Source organism: Ovis aries, chromosome 4 (assembly GCF_016772045.2).
Source record: "Ovis aries strain OAR_USU_Benz2616 breed Rambouillet chromosome 4, ARS-UI_Ramb_v3.0, whole genome shotgun sequence".
Taxonomy (NCBI): domain Eukaryota; kingdom Metazoa; phylum Chordata; class Mammalia; order Artiodactyla; family Bovidae; genus Ovis; species Ovis aries.
Genome location: NC_056057.1, coordinates 98,480,283 through 98,499,514, shown reverse-complemented (window position 1 = coordinate 98,499,514; position 19,232 = coordinate 98,480,283).

Below are 19,232 nucleotides of genomic sequence, written 5' to 3'. Positions count from 1 at the left end.
CTCAGGCTTAAGTTCAGTTTTTTTGTCAAAGCTTTGGTATGTATTTTTTTCCAAGGTAATTCTTTCATCTAACAAAGGCTGTATAATGATTTCCAACAAAGAAGATGTTCAGAATAATATGAAGAAAAATAAAAATTGGTACAGAGCATGGAGGCAACCTGTGTTGGGAATTCATGGCCTCTCTCCAGTTCTAAAGGCTTTGAGGGAATTAGATCAAATATCTGTGTAGCTTTCTGTTTTAGAATCTAAAACATCAAAATTTGTATGTCGTTCAAATTCTTCATTCTGCGGTTGAGGCTTACTTTTTCCTTGTGCTCAGAAGAAATGGAGGTGGTGAATTTTCATCCTTGAGAAAGAATACTTCTCAGAGTTTTAAAGCTCTTTGTTCATATATTATGCAGATTTACCACCCAGACTACTAAATCATCTTTTTCCCTCACCTTCCCCTCAGGTGCCATTTTCCAACTCGAACCACTCCTATTTGTTTCTGGAACTCTTCCCATTCACCCAGACCCACTTCGGGGTAAATATGCTGCACAAAATAAGGTGCCAACCCATGCTACAGAGTTGGATTCAACCAAAACTACCCCAAGGCCATCCAATTTCAGCTGGCCCATTGGTTTTTCTCTAACCTGGAGCCTAACACCTGTTTTTCTGTTATTGTCCCCTCTGATCCAACCCCTCTATTAAGATTCTCAGCATTCAACTGTTGCAAATATATCATACATAAGAATTGTTATTGCAAATATTTGTTTCAATTAATTAGCAATGGCCCTGTGATGAAGCCTGCTTGCATTTTTCTTTTGTAACCATGTGGTAGCTCTAGCCCCGGGGTGATGCACAGCCCAGCAACACTCCTTAACGATCTTCTTAATTACACAGTTGGGGTAACCATTCTGTCTAAAAAATCTGCTTCGTAATTACAAAATCACCAGCCCAGCCAGCCGTGTTGACCCATCAATCGCTTGCATTCCACTGTGTCCTTAAATTGTGCTCTGTCTTCTCTCCAAATGACAGGGGAACTTTGGAAACTGGTGCCTGTGGGGCGCAGCTGCTCCCGCAATAAACGTCTCTGCCTCTCTCTGCCCAGGGCTGCTCCACCGCTGGGCTTCTTCCTCTACCTCCTGCCATGTTTTCCTCGGCAATAGCCTCGAAAATACAAAGGAATTCATCCCCTCTTTCAAATCCATCTACAAAAACCTAGTTGCAGTCATTTAGCAGAAGCCTGAAAAAGGAATGATGACCCCTCGGGTGGCCTGGCTTGGTTTCTTGGATGCAGAAGCTCTTGTCGAAATTGCCACTTCACTTGTTCCTGTTTACTAACCAGGCTTGTGTCGCCAGGTCCAAAATCATTGTGTGTCCCTCTGTTGTGCTGTGTGTTGCGTTGAGCTGTGATGCTCTGTGGACGTGTTGGTCTCCTCCATTGTTCTAGGAGTTTGGGATGTAGTACCTTGTGCAGTCACTGGCCCGTAGACAGGCTCCACGTATCTCTGTGGTTCAGTTCAGTTCAGTCGCTCAGTCGTGTCCGACTCTGCGACCCCAGGCATCGCAGCACGCCAGGCCTCCAAGGACTGGCAGATGAGAAACTTGGCAAGTTGTTAATGTCCCTATGTCACATCTTCTCACTTTGAAGACTCCTACAGGTAAACTTGTCCTGACTGTAGTGTACATGGGAAAACCTTCGGACCCAAGGTAACACACGTGCCTCTTGAGGGTCTGGTTAGTGGAACTCCTTTTGGGATTCCTAGAACTACTCTTTGGCTGTATAATGGGAATTCCTAGCATCTTTGGTATCTTCAACATGCTCTTCTTTCATCCAGGGAATTATCACCTTCTTACAGCACAAAAGTGTTGCTTGTCTAGGGCCCTTTGGGAACTGGTGGCCCCAAGAGCCACGGCATGGTGGATTCTGAGCCCTTGTGGCCCAGGCACCACTACTTCTTATGGGAACCCTGCCTTCTGGAGCAGTGGAGATCGTCTAGGCGTTTTACTTCACGTTGTGTGTGACATGGTTTTAATTCAAAGGCAAGGCTTAGAGCAACAGGACCCCTCATTCATTGCTGGTGGGAATTCAAAGTGATGCAGTCACTTTGAAAGACAATTTGTCACTTTCTTACAAAGCTACATAGTCTTTCCATACAAGCCAGGAATCGTGCTCCTGAGTATTTACCCAGTTGATTTGAAAAGGTGTGTTCACACAAAAACTTGCGCGTAAATGTTTAGAGCAGCTGTATTCCTAATAGTCAAAAACTGGAAGGAATTAAGATGTCCTTCTCTAGGTGAATGGATAAACTATGGTTCTTCCATATTGCAGAGTATCAGTCAGGAATAAAAAAAATAAATAAATGAGCTATCGCGCTGCCAAAATGCGTGGTGGACCTTGAAACTCCTAAGTGAAGGAAGCCAGTCAAGAAGGCCACACGTTGTTTGATTTCAATTTCATACCTTTCTGGAAAAGGCTCAACTATATAGCCAGGAAAATGATTAGTGGTTTCCAGGGGCTCAGGTGAAAGAGAGGTGGGGGGGATGAATAGATGAGACACAGGGGGGTTTTAAGGCAGTGAAATTATTCTATCTGACTCTATTGATATAATAGATACGTGACATTATGCGTCTGTCAAAACCCGTAGAACTTTGTATAGCACAAAGATTGAAGCTTAATGTTTGTAAATTTAAAAAAACTATATAGAGGGTTGAAGGGTTGCAGGAGGAAATGCAGTTTATGGCAAGAAACCTAAATGGGAAATGGTGCTGACCTAAGTATTAGTAACTTTGGAGATTGGTGAGTCTGTAAGATTGAAGTTGAAAAGTACTACCTGTGAGCAAGTTTTCTCCTACATGATAAGAAATATGTATTTGGTCACCATTCCAATTTCTGACAGAGAACTCATAAAACTCTTAGAATTTTGTGAGTGGTAGAGTGGGGGGACTTCTCTAATTCATGATATTCCCCCTTCGCCCATGCCTGAGTTTATGCTCACAAGGTGATTTCTTGGAGGATGGGAGCCGATTGCCAGAGAAACCAACTGTGTGATTAGAGATTTGGAGTTTTCAGCCCTACCTGCCCTCTGCCCTCCAGGTCTCCCACATTGCAGGTGGATTCTCTACCAGCTGAGCTGAGCCCTTCAGAGAAGGAAGAGAGGCTAAAGATGGAGTTAATCATCAATGGCCAATGATTTCCTCAATCATGCTTATATCACGAAGCCTCCATAAAACCCCTAAACTGTGGAGTTTGGAGAGCGTCCAGGTTGGCGAACACGCCAAGGTGCTGGGACGCTGACAGCCAGCGGGTGCATGAAAGCGCCACAGTTCTTCCCTGCACCTCACCCTGTGTGTCGCTTCCCTTTTGGTTGTTCCTGAGTTGTGTCCTTTATAGCAATCTAATAGAGTAAGTTCAGTGTTTCTATGAGTTCTGAACCCATTAAAGCGAATTATGGAACCAAGGAGAGAGAACCTCCTATTTGTAGCCAAGTCAGACAGGAGTGCTGACGACCTGTGGACCCACTGCTTGTGAATGGCATCTGAAATGGGGGCGGGTGCAGTCTTGTGGGACTGGGCCGTTGACTCCATAGGGTCTTAGCTAACTCCAGGAAGTTAGTGTCAGAATTGCTTAGTTCAATGGAACCCCAAGATATTTGGCATCAAAAATGTTCTGTGAATAGAGGAAATTGTTATTCTTTCAGCAAGAAAAGCCTGAAGAATCTTATAGTGCCAGGATGTAAGACTATGCGTGCACACACACACACACATACACACACACACACATACACACACACACACAAATCAAAGCACATTGATGAAGATATGTCAAAGGGGCACAAAAACCAATTGGGAAGCTCCCAATGGCCAAAGCTGAGACAGTGTGAGCAACAAGATAGATAGAACTGTATTGGGTTATAATCCAAAGTAGAAAATAAGTATCCATGATTCATACTGATACAATAAGTGATTGAATAAAATAAATGGGGGAGAAACTGGATCGCTCCCATGCAAAAGAATTCCAAATCATTTATGTAGGTACTTCACCTTCAAGGAAAGGGAGCAGAATTCCCCTATTTTGGGTGTCACACATAGTAATTTCCTTTCTAAGAGAACAGGACAGAAAGGAAAGAAAAGTACAGTGTAGAAAACTAACAAAGACACGGGCTCAGCCAGCGATCAAGGTCAACATAATAGTCATAAATCATGTTGATAGTATGTACTCTTGATATGATATGATAAAAATGGTACTTACTTCTATGGATTTCTTTCCCATAACCTATAACCCCAGTTGTATCATGAGAAAAACATCCAATTCCAATAGAGGGACATCCTACAAAATACCCGACCAGAAATCCTCGAAAATGTCAAGGTCATCAAAAACAGTCAGTTTGAGAAACTGTCACAGCCAAAATGAGCCTAAGGAAACGTGACTCATGTGATGTGATATGCTGGATGGGAAACTGGGTCAGGAAAAGGCATTAGAGAAAGACCTAGGAAAGCTGAGAAAACTATGGACTTTAGTTAATAGTATTTATGCATCAGTATTGGTTCGTTAATCATAACAGAGGAATCACACTAATTTGAGGTGTTACTAATGGGGAAACTGGATGCAGGGTATATGGAAACTGTATCATCTTTTCCATTGTTCTCTAACTCCAGTGCAGGGGATGCAGGTTCAACCCCACATGCCATGCAGCAACTACGTCCTCGCACCGCATCTAGTGAACCCACACGCTCCGGAGCCGGTGCTCCACAACTAGAGAAGGCCACACACCACAATGAAGGCTCAGTGCAGCTAAAACAGAGACATAAATAAAGATGAATAGATAAATAGATACATAAAGTCACTAAAAACATAACAAAAATAAAAAGGGGGGACAGGCTCTGTGGTCATCAGGGCTACCATCCTCGCCCCTTTCTCTTTTGCTTCCACTTCCTGGGAAGTGTACAGCCCCCCTGCTTTGCGCTCCTTTACTCTGAAAAGAATGGCAGGGTGAGGGTGGCTATACTGTTTGCCCCTCCCATCTACTCATCACGCTTCTCCGTATCTCCAGAAGTTGTTCATATGAATTGTACCAACTGGGCTCCCTTGCCCTCTGCCATCTGTTGGGTTCTGTGGGTGCAGATTACAGGCAGGAGGTGATAAAGTGGAAGGCAAGGGAAGGTGGGCCATTTATTCCCCTGGCGCCCTACTCCTTGGTTGTGGGTTGGTGGTGACCATAGTATGCTCTCTAAAGCCAGATCTCTATCTGGGTGACCCTCTTAACAGCTCTATCCAAGTTTCCCTAACCACTCCCTCCTCTTGCTCCTTTATCCCTAGGCTGGTAACTGATGCTATTGATATCCAGATATTTTACTATCACCTATTGGTTCCTTTTAACCCAGCTCACACCTTTGTAAAAAGACTCATTTATTAAACTCATCCAAATTTCCCCACTTGAATGGGCCACCTATCCTGCCCTGATCTTATTGATACCCAGAGCTCTGGGCCCTGATTCCCACCAATGCTCCCTTACACGCTGGATCCACTCCCTGATGCCCTGCAGTCCCATCAGTATATAGCCTACATGTTCCTGTCGACTGAAAAAACAAACAAAGAAAAAAATGCACAGGATGAGAGTTGTGCGTTGTTTTATTTGGGGGCCAAATGAAGACCATAGGCAAGGAAACAGCATTTCAGATAGCTCTAAAAACTGCTCCAAACAGGTAAAGGGGAAGGTCAGTGTTATATACAATTTTAGCAAAGGAGGGGATACGTACAGTTGAGCATACATTTTGGCAGAGCCTTGCTGCTAGTCAGGAGGAGCAGATGTCACCGTTAATGATTTTACTGTTTTTCTAGATACACAAAGATATAAGAATTGGGCTCATGAAATCTTCCACTGAAAACATCTATCTGAAGACATTTTTCTGCCAGTTTTTCTCAGGACACAAAGTGCCTCATTCCTGATCTTCACCCTGAACTCTTTTCAGGGGTTGTTGAAGGTCAGTAGCTGCAGCGGCTCATGATTTAATCCTTATAGAGGTAGACGGCAAGTGCCAATTTGTAGTTGGCACTTCTCTGGGAGAATATGAGAAACTTGCATCCTTTGGTACTCTGAAGCCCACCTAACTGCCCAGGGCATGCCAGCCAAGTAGAAACAGGAAGATAAGAGATGCACTTAATCTCTCAACATAAACTAATGGTGAGTAACCCTCTCCCTACTTTCCAGGGTCTCCATTTGAAAAATGGAAGCATTGCCACAGGCCTACCTCATTTCTCTCTGTAAGAATTACTAGTGATAACAAAAGTGAAGTCATTAGTAAACCCAAAGAAACATACAGTAACATTTTAATAATCTTTTCTGCTCATTATAAATGTAATATATCTTCTACAGTGTTAAATTTCTTATAGTAAGCATGTCTTCATGCATTACTAATGTAATTAAGAGACTATAAAAAGACAAAAATAAAAGTAATATATGCTTATTTTCAAAAATTTGAAAACTGTTCTTAAACTTTAAAGGAGAAAATAAAAATGACCCACAATGCTGGCATGTTGAAAGAACATGAGAATTCTCAGCTCAAATACTGGATCAATCATTTTGTCTGCAACCTTGAATAAGTCACTGAGTTCCTCTGAGTCTCATTTGTCGCAACTATGAAAGAGAGACACTGAGACCTCCCTGACAGGATTGTGGCAAGAATTAGGTGTGATATAAGCACTGTCTGTAGCATTGTGCCTCATGAAGAGTATTCGTGAATAAGGACAGCCCTGGGTTTGAATATCTGGCCTTGACAGTTACAAACACTTTGACCTTGGGAAAGTTAGCTAACCTCTAAGTCTGTGAAACAGGGGATAAAATGATAACCATGTCCATGGGGTCACAAAGAGTCAGACATGACTGAGCGACTAAACTGAACTGATCGCCAACAAAGGTCTGTCTAGGCAAAGGTATGGTTTTTCCAGCAGTCATGTATGGATGTGAGAGTTGGACCATAATGAAAGCTGAGCACTGAAGAATTGATGCTTTTGAACTGTGGTGTTGGAGAAGACTCTTAAGAGTCCCTTGAATTCCAAGGAGATCCAACAAGTCCATCCTAAAGGAAATCAGTCCTGAATATTCATTGGAAGGACTGATGTTGAAGCTGAAACTCCAATACTTTGGCCACCTGATGCGAAGAACTGACTCATTGGAAAAGACCCTGATGCTGGGAAAGATTGAGGGCAGGAGGAGAAGGGGATGACGGAGGATGAGATGGTTGGATGGCATCACTGACTTGCTGGACATGAGTTTGAATAAGCTCCAGGAATTGGTGATGGACAGGGAAGCCTGGCATGCTGCTGTCCATGGAGTTGCAAAGAGCTGGACACGACTGAGGGTGAAACATAATTCACGAAAAGCTTGTGAGTAGCCCATGGCCAGTGCATGCATTACAGGGCAGTATTCATCTTCATCATTATCATCTTTATATCTTTATCATCAACAACAACAATCACCAGCTTAGAAAAGGAAATCAAACCTGAAGAGACACCCTCCTCCAAGGTCTGGTCTTTCAAATAGGCTTTTTACATATTCAGATGGGACCTGGAGGTGGGAGGGGAAAGGGGCAGTTGGTCCCATTCCTTATCCCCAAAGTTACACCTTCAGAGATGTATTTCTTTAGTCCAGGGATTATGTAACAGGGGTTATAGAGGCGCACGTGGGTCACTGAGCTTTTAAAAGAACCGCTCCCTAAGGGAAAGGTGCCTGGGACACTTCCCATTCCTACATTCTCAGACCTATGAAACCTGGCAAGAATAAATAGGTGCAATAACCTTACATGGAAGGGGCAAAAAGGAATTCCATGTAAGAGCAAGGAGAGAAATGGGGCCGAAAGGTAGCAAAGAAGGGTGATAGAGGGGAAATGTTAGGCAAGGCTGTCTTTTCTAATTTGTATCAGTGATGGGGAAAGGTTTGCCAGCTTTTTATTTTACTTATGCTTGTTTGCTAAAGAATCCTGTATATTGTTTCCTATGAGCCAGGCACTTTTCTAAGCTCTTTACAGCCATTAAATTGTTAGAAAAATACCAATTTACAAGTATAATCACTTGATTATGTGTAGGCCTAGGAGTCTCTGACCCTTTAAAAGCAGAAGGCATGACTGTTTCCTCTCAAGCCCCTCTTTTTTCTTGGGGTCAGTGAGACAGCAGTTGTGCAGCCAACTACACACCATGTGTTCATTAATTCTTTCAAGAAAGATTTGCTAAGCACCTGTTCAAGTCAGGGAAATAGCTCACACTGACCTCTTGGAGCTTATATTCCAGTGGAAAGAGACAGACAACAAACAATTGGTTATATATAATTATTCTAGGGAGCTCAGAATTGCAGAATGAAAAAGCGGTCCTTCTGAGAGCAGCTTTTGATAGATGTGTGTGTTAGTCGCTCAGTCATGTCCGACTCTTTGTGATCCCATGAACTGTAGCCCACCAGGTTTCTCTGTCCGTGAAATTCTCCAGGCAACAATACTGGAGTGGATTGGCGTTCCCTTCTCCAGGGGATCTTCCCGACCTAGGAATTAATCCATTACAGCCAGATTCTTTAGTGTCTGAGCCACTAAAAACCAGAGGACCTGGCTTTGGGTAAGAGGATTATGTGGCGACATGTCAATTAAACGAAGACTCAGCCGGGTTGATGAGAGTTTGGGGCTGTTATTCACATTACATCTTTACCTGGGGGCAGCCCAAGAGCCCTGGCTAAAGACTGCAGGGCTTTGTCATCTTCAGGAAAACGGGCTCTTTCTGACTTTACCATGTTTCTCTGGGAGTTCTTGGGATGTGGCCTGTTGTCCACACAGTCTACAAGAAGCAGGAGAGTGCTGAGTCCAAAAGCTGGATGGTTTCGGGGCTTCCTTATCTTTTTATCTCCTGGGGGGGGACTGTTTAAACAAACTGGAGGGAGACTGAGGATAATAACTTTTCTTAGGAAAATCATATTAAAGTTCAGTTTGCTAAATCAGCCTCCTGATCTTATCGACGGTGGGCACTTCTTCTGGCCGCAAAACCAGAAGGTGATAAATCCCTCAGGCTGATTCCGCAGATGGCTATCGGGACTGAGGACAGAATCCGTGGGGGAAGTCATCTGACGGATGGGCTTCTATAATACCAAGCTGGTAATGCTGCTTGATCAGATCGCAAACATTATTCTCCCCTGGTCTGTGTGTCATTCCCATCACAGCTTCCCACGTGGTTGAAATTTTCCTCTTCTCCTAGTGAGAGCTGCAGAAACACCTGTTACCTATGTTCCTTGATGCTTTCAACATCTAAATTCCCTGGCTTACTGGGTCAAAGCGTTGCTGGGAAATTGGGGGAACAAAGCTGGGGATGGAGGTTTTGTGGTGCGGCCAATTAATACAAACCCGTGCAACGTAAGTGCTTCTCAGCGAGCCTTTGGTGCTGAGGAGAGGGGCATAAAACTGGGGGAGCTTCTTGCCTTTTGGGAGACTTCACGGCAGGCGGGATGTGAGATTAAATAAGTGAATTTTTTTAGGAAGCAGTGAAGGGCTAGCATTGGCTTCATTTATTGATTGATATACCCAGTAAGTGCTGAGCACATTCTGTGAGCCAGGAACTGGCTGTGAGGCCAGTCATTCCTTCTCTCGAGGACCTAGGGCAGTGCTGGACAAATCTGCCGCTTGATTTTGTCCAGTCCAAGGGCTAAGGTTATCTTTACATTTTTAAAAATTGAACTGTAGTTGATTTACAAGACTGCTTTAGTTTCAGGTGTATAGCAAAGTGATTCAGTTATATATATATATATATATATATATATATATATATACACACATATATATATATATATATATACACACACATATATATATATATATATATGATATAGAAGCCCGTAACACACATAGTTGACTGACAAGATTGCTTTAGTTTCAGGTGTACAGCAAAATGATTCGGTTTTTAATGTATAGCTGGTAAAGAATCTGCCTGCAATGCAGGAGACCTGGATTCGAACCCTGGGTTGGGAAGATCCCCTGGAGAAGGGAATGGCTACACACTCCAGTATTCTGGCCTGGAGAATTCCGTGGACTGTATAGTCCATGGGGTTGCAGAGAGTTGGACATGAGTGAGCAACTTTCACTTTCACTTTAATGTATATGTAATATTATATATAACACATATTTATAATTATATATAACATGTATGTATTAATATATACTATATATTAATATAGTATATAATATATATTCATTCTTCTTCAGGCCCACAGTAGATTGAAAGATGCCTACCTCCGTCTGGGAGGGCAAACTGCTTTACTGAGTGCATTGATTCAAAGGCTCGTTTTATCCAGAAATACCGTAGCAGACACACGCAGAAATGATGTTTAGCCATTTCTCGGCCCTCTGTGACCAGTCAGGTTGACAGAGACAGTTAGCATTCAGTTTCTGACGAATCCTGGTAAGCTGATTATCTTTGGAGACTAGAAAATGCCTTTTCTAATTCAAACAGTTGTGATGAGGAGGAAATATGTTTCAAACTTTGCCGTATAAATCTGATGTTATTACTGGTGGCTCAGCGGTCATGAATCTGCCTGCAATACAGGAGACTTGGGTTCGATTCCTGGGTTGGGAAGGTCATCTGGAGAAGGAAATGGCAAGCCACTCCAGTGTTCTTTCCTGGTAAATCCTGTGGAAAAAGGAGACTGGCGAGCTACTGTCCCTGGGGTCAAAAAGCGTCGGACACGACTTAGTGACTAAGCAACAATTATTGTTATTTCCTATTTGTCAGAGGCCCCTTCTCATTTCTTCTGTAACACAGGCAACATTTCAGAGATTGTTAGTTGCCCACTGATAGCTGGCAAGAATCTGATCTATGCACATTTAGTTCTTCCCAGCAGGGGAAGTCTGCAGGAGAAGAGGGGTTCTCTTGGCCCCAGGGTGTGTCTCATTACCCACTGTACACTGACATTTTCTTACCTCTCTGTTGATCAAAGCTTCCACTTCCAAGCACTAAGGAACTGTAAGCAACCGTGAAAACCTGTAGAAAGGTTTGGCCAGGATTTTATTAAAAAAATAATAAAGAAGTGGTGGGACCTTCCTGAGCCCTGGCTCACTTTGTTTCCTGAAAAAACAAAAAAGACTACATTTAGGTGACAGATGGTAAACCTCTTCACGTTATAGGCGTCTCGCCTTCCTGGGACCATTGGAAAAGCATTCTGCATATTTCCAAGCAGTTGATCTTTGATTGTGTTTGCCACTTGTGCAATATCTGGGGAGAAAAAAAATATCCTGTTGCTTTTAAATCTATGCAAAGTGTCTCACCTTTGTAGAAGGCAGTTTTCGTCAAAGGGAGAAATGAGCAGGGAGAGTGAGAGGGGAGAAGAGGAGGGTGGGGAGAGACGGAGCGCGAAGTGAGGCATCTTAGGATGCCATCCGTACCCTGCTCTGTCAAAGAGGTCGGCGCAGGGAGAAACGATAGCAGGAGGGGATCGTCAACAGCTGGAATTCACTGCTCATCACGTCTTGGTTCAGTCTAGGTGAAACTGTTATGAAAAGATCTATTCTGCTTAGATCCATTCATTTTCACAACAGCGGAGAGAAGCACCAAGTATAACCAATTCCATTTTGTGGATACGGGAAGTGAGTACCTAGTGTTCTGTGACAGAGGGGCTGGAGAGAGAATCTAGAAACATCCATTCCCTGGGCCAGCTCTGGCTTGCCGCAGCCTGGTTCCCAGGGGTCCCTTGCTCCCTTTCCTTTGCCAGTTCATCCTTTTACTCCTAACAGCATTTCCTTCTCTAAAGTAATTAGGAGCACTAGTTCTGAGGTTCTGCCATTTGGAGAAAGAATGATTTTTTAAAGTTGAAGCTCTCAAACTCTGGAGTCAGTCTCTCAAGGTTTCCCTCTGGTTTTAAACACTAAAGGGCGGAAATGCTCACTGTTCTTAAAGAAAAGATAAATCAACAGCAAGAGTTAAGCGCACAGTTACCCATCTGTCATAGAAAAGACTCTCCCACCAGGGCTGTATTTGGAATCTGCAGTCAGCAAAATGTGTCACGTCAATTGCTTCCCATTGTTTTCAAGCTCCCTATTTTTGAGAATTTGACAACCTAGCAAATATGTTTTCCCCCAATCACAAAAGTCGGTTTGACATCCTTGTTTCTCCTTAATAGATAAATGTCCTAAGACAGAAATGGCAAATGGCTTTCCTTGTGGTCTTATCAAAGTCAATGGAGGAGTCAGCATCCCGAATTACAACTCTGGAACTCCTAGGAAGTCTGACTAGCTAACACGCACAGTCCAATCCTGAACTGACTATAGCAAGACAAAGAAGAGGGACTCTCCTGGTGGTCCAGTGGCTAAGGCTCTGAGCTCCCAGTGCAGAGGACCTGGGTTTGAATCCTTGTCGGGGAACTAGGTCCCACATGCCACATCTAAGAGTTCTCATGCTGCAAATAAGGATCCCGCATGCTGCAATGAAGATCAAAGTTTTGGCACACTGCAACTAAGACCCTATGCAGTCAAATAAATAAATGTAAATATTTTTAAATTGCAAGGAATAATAAACTAGGGAAACTCATTCACTGGGGCATATGAGTAGTATATGACAGCATTCATCCACAGCAATCCACATGCTTTCCAAAAATGAATAGATATTACATGAGGAAGGAGAACCCAGCCGTCTCAGAATGTCTAGTTCCTCTGGCCCCTCTAGACAGTCCTTGGGTAAGAAGCATGTTACATTCATTCAACAGGCTCTGGAAGATACAAGATGGAAACTGAGAGATGGAAGTGCAAATCTTGTTGCTGGCAGCTGTACAGTCCCTAAAGCTGAAACAGAAGAGACATTCACTAGTCCTGGCTATCCCAGACACAGCTTCAGCTGCTGATTCCCCAAGGAAAGGACTTGAGTCAGAGTAAGGTGTTGTCCTTATTGTCTCTAAAGAACCTGTGCTTACAGAATTCAGATTGGTTGAATTCAAAGCTACCTTGGAGTCTAGTAAGAAGCAAAGGGCAATGTCAACAAGATTTCAATTATGTTATGAGATTGAGCTCAGCTGGGCCACCACACCCCTCTAACTCTATCATAGTCTGGGCAACTTGAGGTTTCTGAGCTGGCTGCTCTGATTGCCTTCTACTCAGAGTGACTGGAACCTGGATTCCAGGAGCAATGTTACAGATGCTCATGAAATGGGACGACCAGCTCCACAGAGAGACAGTCTTACCACCCTCAGCTTCTGGCTATCTTTTCCCAGTTCTGCTGTCTGGCACTTACAGCTTTATCTACGTGAGGACACCTGGGACTGGAAGGAAGTTCCTGTCTCAGATAGCTCAAGGTAAGATGGTTATGGTTGAAGAAGATCCAAATTATATCCAGTCTGGAGAGCTGACCTGCTGTTTTCCATGATGACCTTTCAAGTCATGAGTAACTAGAGTCAAGTCCATCTTTGAAACTGAACCCAGCAATAGGCCTGATCTACTTGGATTATCTTGGCTTCAAAAGGTAAGTTCCTGTATGGTATCCCTGTACAGAACCTTCCCATTCATCCTTTCAACAGACATCTTTGTGGACCCATTCTAGACCAAGCATTGCATTAGAAATTGCAGATACAAAAAGACTAATTAATAAATGGACTTTTCTCTTGAGGACATTTTGGTGGGTTTTACAGTACTATTTCCAGGAATCACTATGTCAACCATAGTATTGGATGGGGCAAAACCAGGGTACAGTAGAAAGGATAATTGGGGACCAATTTCAAGGCCAAATGACCTTGACTACTACCTTGACTACTATGTGAACTCTAGTGTTTCTGCTGGGACAAAAGCCATGCTCTGAACTTTATAATTTTTCTTTTTTAATTGGAGGATAATTGTTTTATAAGGTTGTGTTGGTTTCTTCCATACAACATGAGTCACCTGTAAGTATAACACATATCCCCTCCTTCCTGAACCTCCCTCCCAGCCCACTGCCCTCATCCTACCCCTCTGGGTCGTCACAGAGCACCAGGCCGAGCTCCCTGTGTTACACAGCGGCTTCCCACTGGCTATCTGTTTTACACGCGGTAACGTATATGTTTCAGTGCTATTCTTTCGGTTTGTCCAACCCTCTCCCTCCCCTGTCGTGGCCACAAGTCTGTTCTCTACGTAAACCTTAGACTTTTTTGACTGAGGCCTTGATATGCTATCTGGCACTTAGGAAACTCTTCTACCTAGTTCAGGGCTCTGATAAGGTCGGACTTCTTAAACCTTGACAATGCCATTTTTTCTACCATTAAGCACTCAACATCTTAGGAACTTCTGCTGATATGCCTCATCCAGTGGGCTAGGCGTGCTTAGTCACTCAGTTGTGTCCAACTCTTTGCGACCCCATGGTCTGTAGCCCCCCAGGCTCCTCTGTCCATGGGGATTCTCCAGGCAAGAATACTGGGGTAGGTTGCCATGTCCTCCTCCAGGGCATCTTCCCAATCCAGGGATTTAACCCAGGTCTCCTGCATTGCAGGTGGATTCTTTACAGTCTGAGCCAGCAGGGAAGTCCAGAGCCCCACTTATTTATGCCATCCCGGACTAACCTGAATTTGCTATAGCCCTTTGGTTTTGTGGACTTGCTTGTTTCCTTCCTTCCTCTCTTCTTCCCTCCTCACTGGGACTAAGATCACTGGCCGCCATCCCGTGAGGACCACCGAGACAGTAAACATATCAACCCCAGTCCTACCTATTTGTGGCTTCTTCCCTCTCACCTTGTCCTGCAGCTGAGAACCCAGCATGCCTTTTGGACAAAATCTAATTGCTAGGACGCTGTCTGGATGAAACCTTTACCAAGGAAGACCTCATTCTTAGAGTCATCTTCACCATGCCCTCTCCCTTATTCTCCTACTGCAGAGTCCTGTGTGTGTCCGGGGGAGGACAGCAGTCTGAAATATGCCGCCATTTTTGGCCCCTAGATATGAGGATGGTTCCAGACCCAAGTGTGGGAGGTAGAGTTGACCGCAATGATCAGTCTTCAGAACTTCCTTTGACCATCTCTCCCAGATCATTGTTTAGATCATCTTCAACATAAGAGCTAAACCAGCATTTGGGGAGTGGCAGACCTGGGTTCTAATGCCAACTCTGCCTTCCGCTGTAACATTTTTTTTTTGCCAGATGGCGCATGGAGTCTTAGCTCCCTGACCAGGGATCAAACCTGCACCCCTTTGCACAGGAAGCATGGAATCTTAACCACTGGACTATCAGGGAAGTCTCTCTTCTGTGAGATTTAATGCTTTGTTTAACTCTCTAAGCCTCAGCTTCTCTGCCTGGAAAACGGAGATTTTTGTAATCCTCTCTCAAAGGATTGTCAGAATATTTAAATGATATGGTGTATTCACAGGCATAGTGCTCAGTAAGAGTTCAAAACATGGCAAGTATTATTCTTTTCAACTGTGATGGTTATTGTTTCTAAGGCTTTGCCCTAACTAGAATCTGAAATAGATTCATCCCCATACTTACCCACAAATCCAGGAATTTGCCATGTCACGCTGTCTTTTCCCTCCCAACTCCTGTCATATTATACAATATGAAACAATCTGCAATTAAAGTGATGAATTAACTGTTAACTGCTAAATATTTAATGTCAAGAAAGAGCCATTTAAAACCCATAAAAATCAGGCAGTAAATCTAAAGAGTGTGGTGGAGAAATGTTATACTAACTTAGATTTTGCAGTACCTTCATATTGTCTTATATCAGACGTTTGCCAATCGGAGATCACACCCCACATTTACTGCATAAATGTATGAGCATGTTTCCAGTATCCTCATCCATTTTCTCTGTATCATTTTCTCTTGGCATTTATAGCAACTTCAGTTTGTCACCACACAAGGATACATGATTTTTAAAAAATTTTCTTCCAGGTTTGGCCCTTATTTAGTGCATTTATGGCCAGCTCACTTTTCTTCCATCGCTCTTAAAAAAAAAAATCAGGTTTTTTTTTTTTTTTTCCTAAGTGTAAGTGATCAACTCTAAGACAGGACTGGAAAGGAGCTAGACCCCAAGGATGAGATGCTCTCGCTTCCCATCTCTGCCAATAATTCACTCTCAGAAACCAGGTTGCTAATTTTAATGCATTCCACTGAAGTTGCTGTGAGTGTAATAATACTTGCCACAAAGCAATCCTCCAGAGATACAGAGGGAGTTAATGAAGTAATAACAAGGTGAAAATGCCTATGTTTATAGAATATTCCTCGGATTAAAGTGATGCATTCGCTGAGTGTGTGATGGTGTGCTCATTTGTGTTGGACTTTTGGCAACTCCTTGGACTGTAGCCCACCAGGCCTCTCTGTCCATGGAATTCTCCAGGCAAGGATATTGGTGTGGGTAGCCATTCCCTTCTCCAGGAGATCTTCCCAACCCAGGGATCAAACCCAGGTCTCTTTCATTGCAGGAGGATTCTTCACCATCTGAACCACCAGAGAAGGTAAAATGGTCATAAGTGAATGTGAATCAACTGAGAGTTTCTGGGGCTTTCCCTGTGCTGTCTTCACTTTCAGGAATGCTTAATCCTCTTCTTGTCTACCTATCCACAGGGATGCCTTATACAGCTACAAGGGTTGTGCACTGCACATTTCTGGGAACCCCATTCGCACAGACCACCATGTAATCAGCTGTTCATATCCTTATGGCTCACCTCTGGGAGGCCTTTCCTGATCCCTTCAGGCCTCATGGCTCTCTTTCTCAGTGGACCCTCAATGATGCTACAAGAGGTGCCTCAGAGAGGTGCCACTGACCCAATATCATCAGAGGACCATGTTCCATCAGAGCACCTAAGAAGAGCTCCCAAGAGAGAACCAAGAAGGGAGCTTTAACCCCTCAGTGAAGTTGGGCTACCACAGAAAGCCACAGCAAGAGTTCCTGGGCCAAGGAGGACTCAGCCCTTGCCACAGGGAAACCAAAATGGGTGTTCAGACACAAGCAGCTCTTTCATCTGAAGTGAGATCAGCTGATGGTCCAGCCTGAGGTCCCACTAAGCATCTCATGATACTACTGCCGTAAGTCCCTGCCTAAGAGCTAGAATAGAGCAGGTCATACGCACTTTCCTCTTTCAGCCCCCACTTCGATCCCTGAGAGCCATCAGAACTGGGCAGTTGAGCTGCAACTAAATCTCATCTGGCTTCAAAAAGGAGCCCAGAACCTCTCTACTAATATCATTCAGGCCCCCAGTCCAGCTCCTGCTGCAGACCATGACCTGACCAGTTGGCCAAGTCCTTGAAGCCTGGCTGGTACTCCTGCCCATCACTGCTGTGTCTACTCTCCAGGTCCACGAGGCAGCCCAGGACAAGGTAGCTGTACTAAGAGTTTGACAGTTGTCACATGGTACCTTGGGGACATGTGTTCAACATGGTACCTGACCACTTCAGCGTGGAGGACACTGGCCAAGTTGCACTGATCTTTCTATCCCCAGGGACCACAGTGAGTATTCAAAAAAGCATTTGTTAATACTGCCTTGCATGTAAAATGAGCAGTTTTAAATTTCCTAAAGTAATAAAAAGAGCATAGCTCTAGTGTCATCTATTTTTTATTATCTTGTGTTTACACGCCTCTGGTTAGTAACCCAGACACGTTTCCATGGTGAATGTGGCAGGACTATGTGATTACGGGCTGGAAACTTTCTCTTTGTTTTGAAAAAGCTATGTGATTACCAGAACTATAACTTTATCTCCCTTTGTAAATTATTTCTATTATTTTGTTGCTCACTTGTCACTGCCAACAGCCTCCTAGAATTGGCTTCCCCTGCCATGTAGCTAACTGTTCAGTGAAACATTCTTAGAAATGTTAAAAGAGAACTGAGACAGGAAGTTCCTAAAGGACAGAATCAGAAAAAGAGGGATGACATTTCCGTGGGAATATATGACTTCATTCAGTTTTTGCAATCCCATTCTAGATGAGAAAAACTAAGTCTCAAAACGGTAAGTCGCTATGTAAAATAGGGCAAGCCTTTCAAAGGTGAATTTGATTCAAATCCAGAAATATGTGACTTCAGGACTTATGCATGCTTTTTTCACATGGAGTACTTCGGAAGAAGTTGGGTCAGAGGTTAACTTCACAATGAGAGTATCATTCAACAAGGAAGTAGGTGAGAAAATGTATATTTTACACAGATCACTTGTTTGATGATGAAGGAAGGCAAAAAGTGATAACATTCCTGCAATATCTGGACTTGATTGTATTCAAAAGAAGGGCAAGTATCACATCACTCTCATTTACCATTGTCTCCGCACTGGTTAACACAATGCCTGCCTCCTAATTTGTGCTGAATGTGTCAAATAAACTTCTAACATCTGACGTGAGGATTTCTTACAGTTAGATCTCAGTAAGAATAGTCAAATACACCTTTATTGGTTTTAGCTACTATGCTTTCAGACTTGTTTTATGAACATAAAATCAGTGGTGCCTCATAGGTTACCCTTAAAACTTTCCTAGGTGCCAACTGAGAAAAGTGATTTGAAAATCTTTGGTTTGGAATCAGGGGCCATCCAACATGACAGTCACAAGCTGCATGTGACTAATTTTAAATAACCTTAAATAAAATTAAAAATTCAGTTCCTGAATTGCACTAAGTAACTTTCACACCTCAAAGCCATGTATGGGTAGTGGCTACCACATTGGATAGGGCACTTAGAGAACATTTTCATGGTTACAGAAAATTCTATTGTCAGTAATGGGAGAGAGCACAACATTTGGCATCAGGCAGACCGAGGCTGAATCCTAGTTAAATTCAGTAGCTGTGTAACCATGGACAAGTAATTCACTGATATCAGTAAAAGGGAAATAGCAGTAGTATCTGCTTCAGCCTAGGTTTCCAGAAAATACAGCCTAAAACAGAGGCCTGTTGCACAGATATTTTACTGAGGAGTGTCACACAGAGAACAGGAGGAAAGGATGGGGTAAGGGGGCGAGTGAAGGGAACAGTGAGCCAGTTGCCGATGTATGTTTGAATGGGTCTCAGCTATAAGCAAACAGCAACTTGATTTTTGCAAGACTTCTGGAAAAGACATGTAATGTGCAACTCAGATTCACTTGTCTGGGGAATGGAGAGGGTGGGAAACATTTGCTTGTTGGTTCTCACCCCCTTTGCTTCCCTTGTTGGAGGTGATGTAGATATTCATCTCTGAACAGTCTAAGCTTTGGTCGCCTTGTCCTTGTCAGGCAGTGATCACTGAAATCCTCACCATCACTAAGATGCCCCCATTGAATCCCTGGGTTGTGGACTTGGTCCTCCCTACTCGAGCTGTATAGCAGCAGCTCC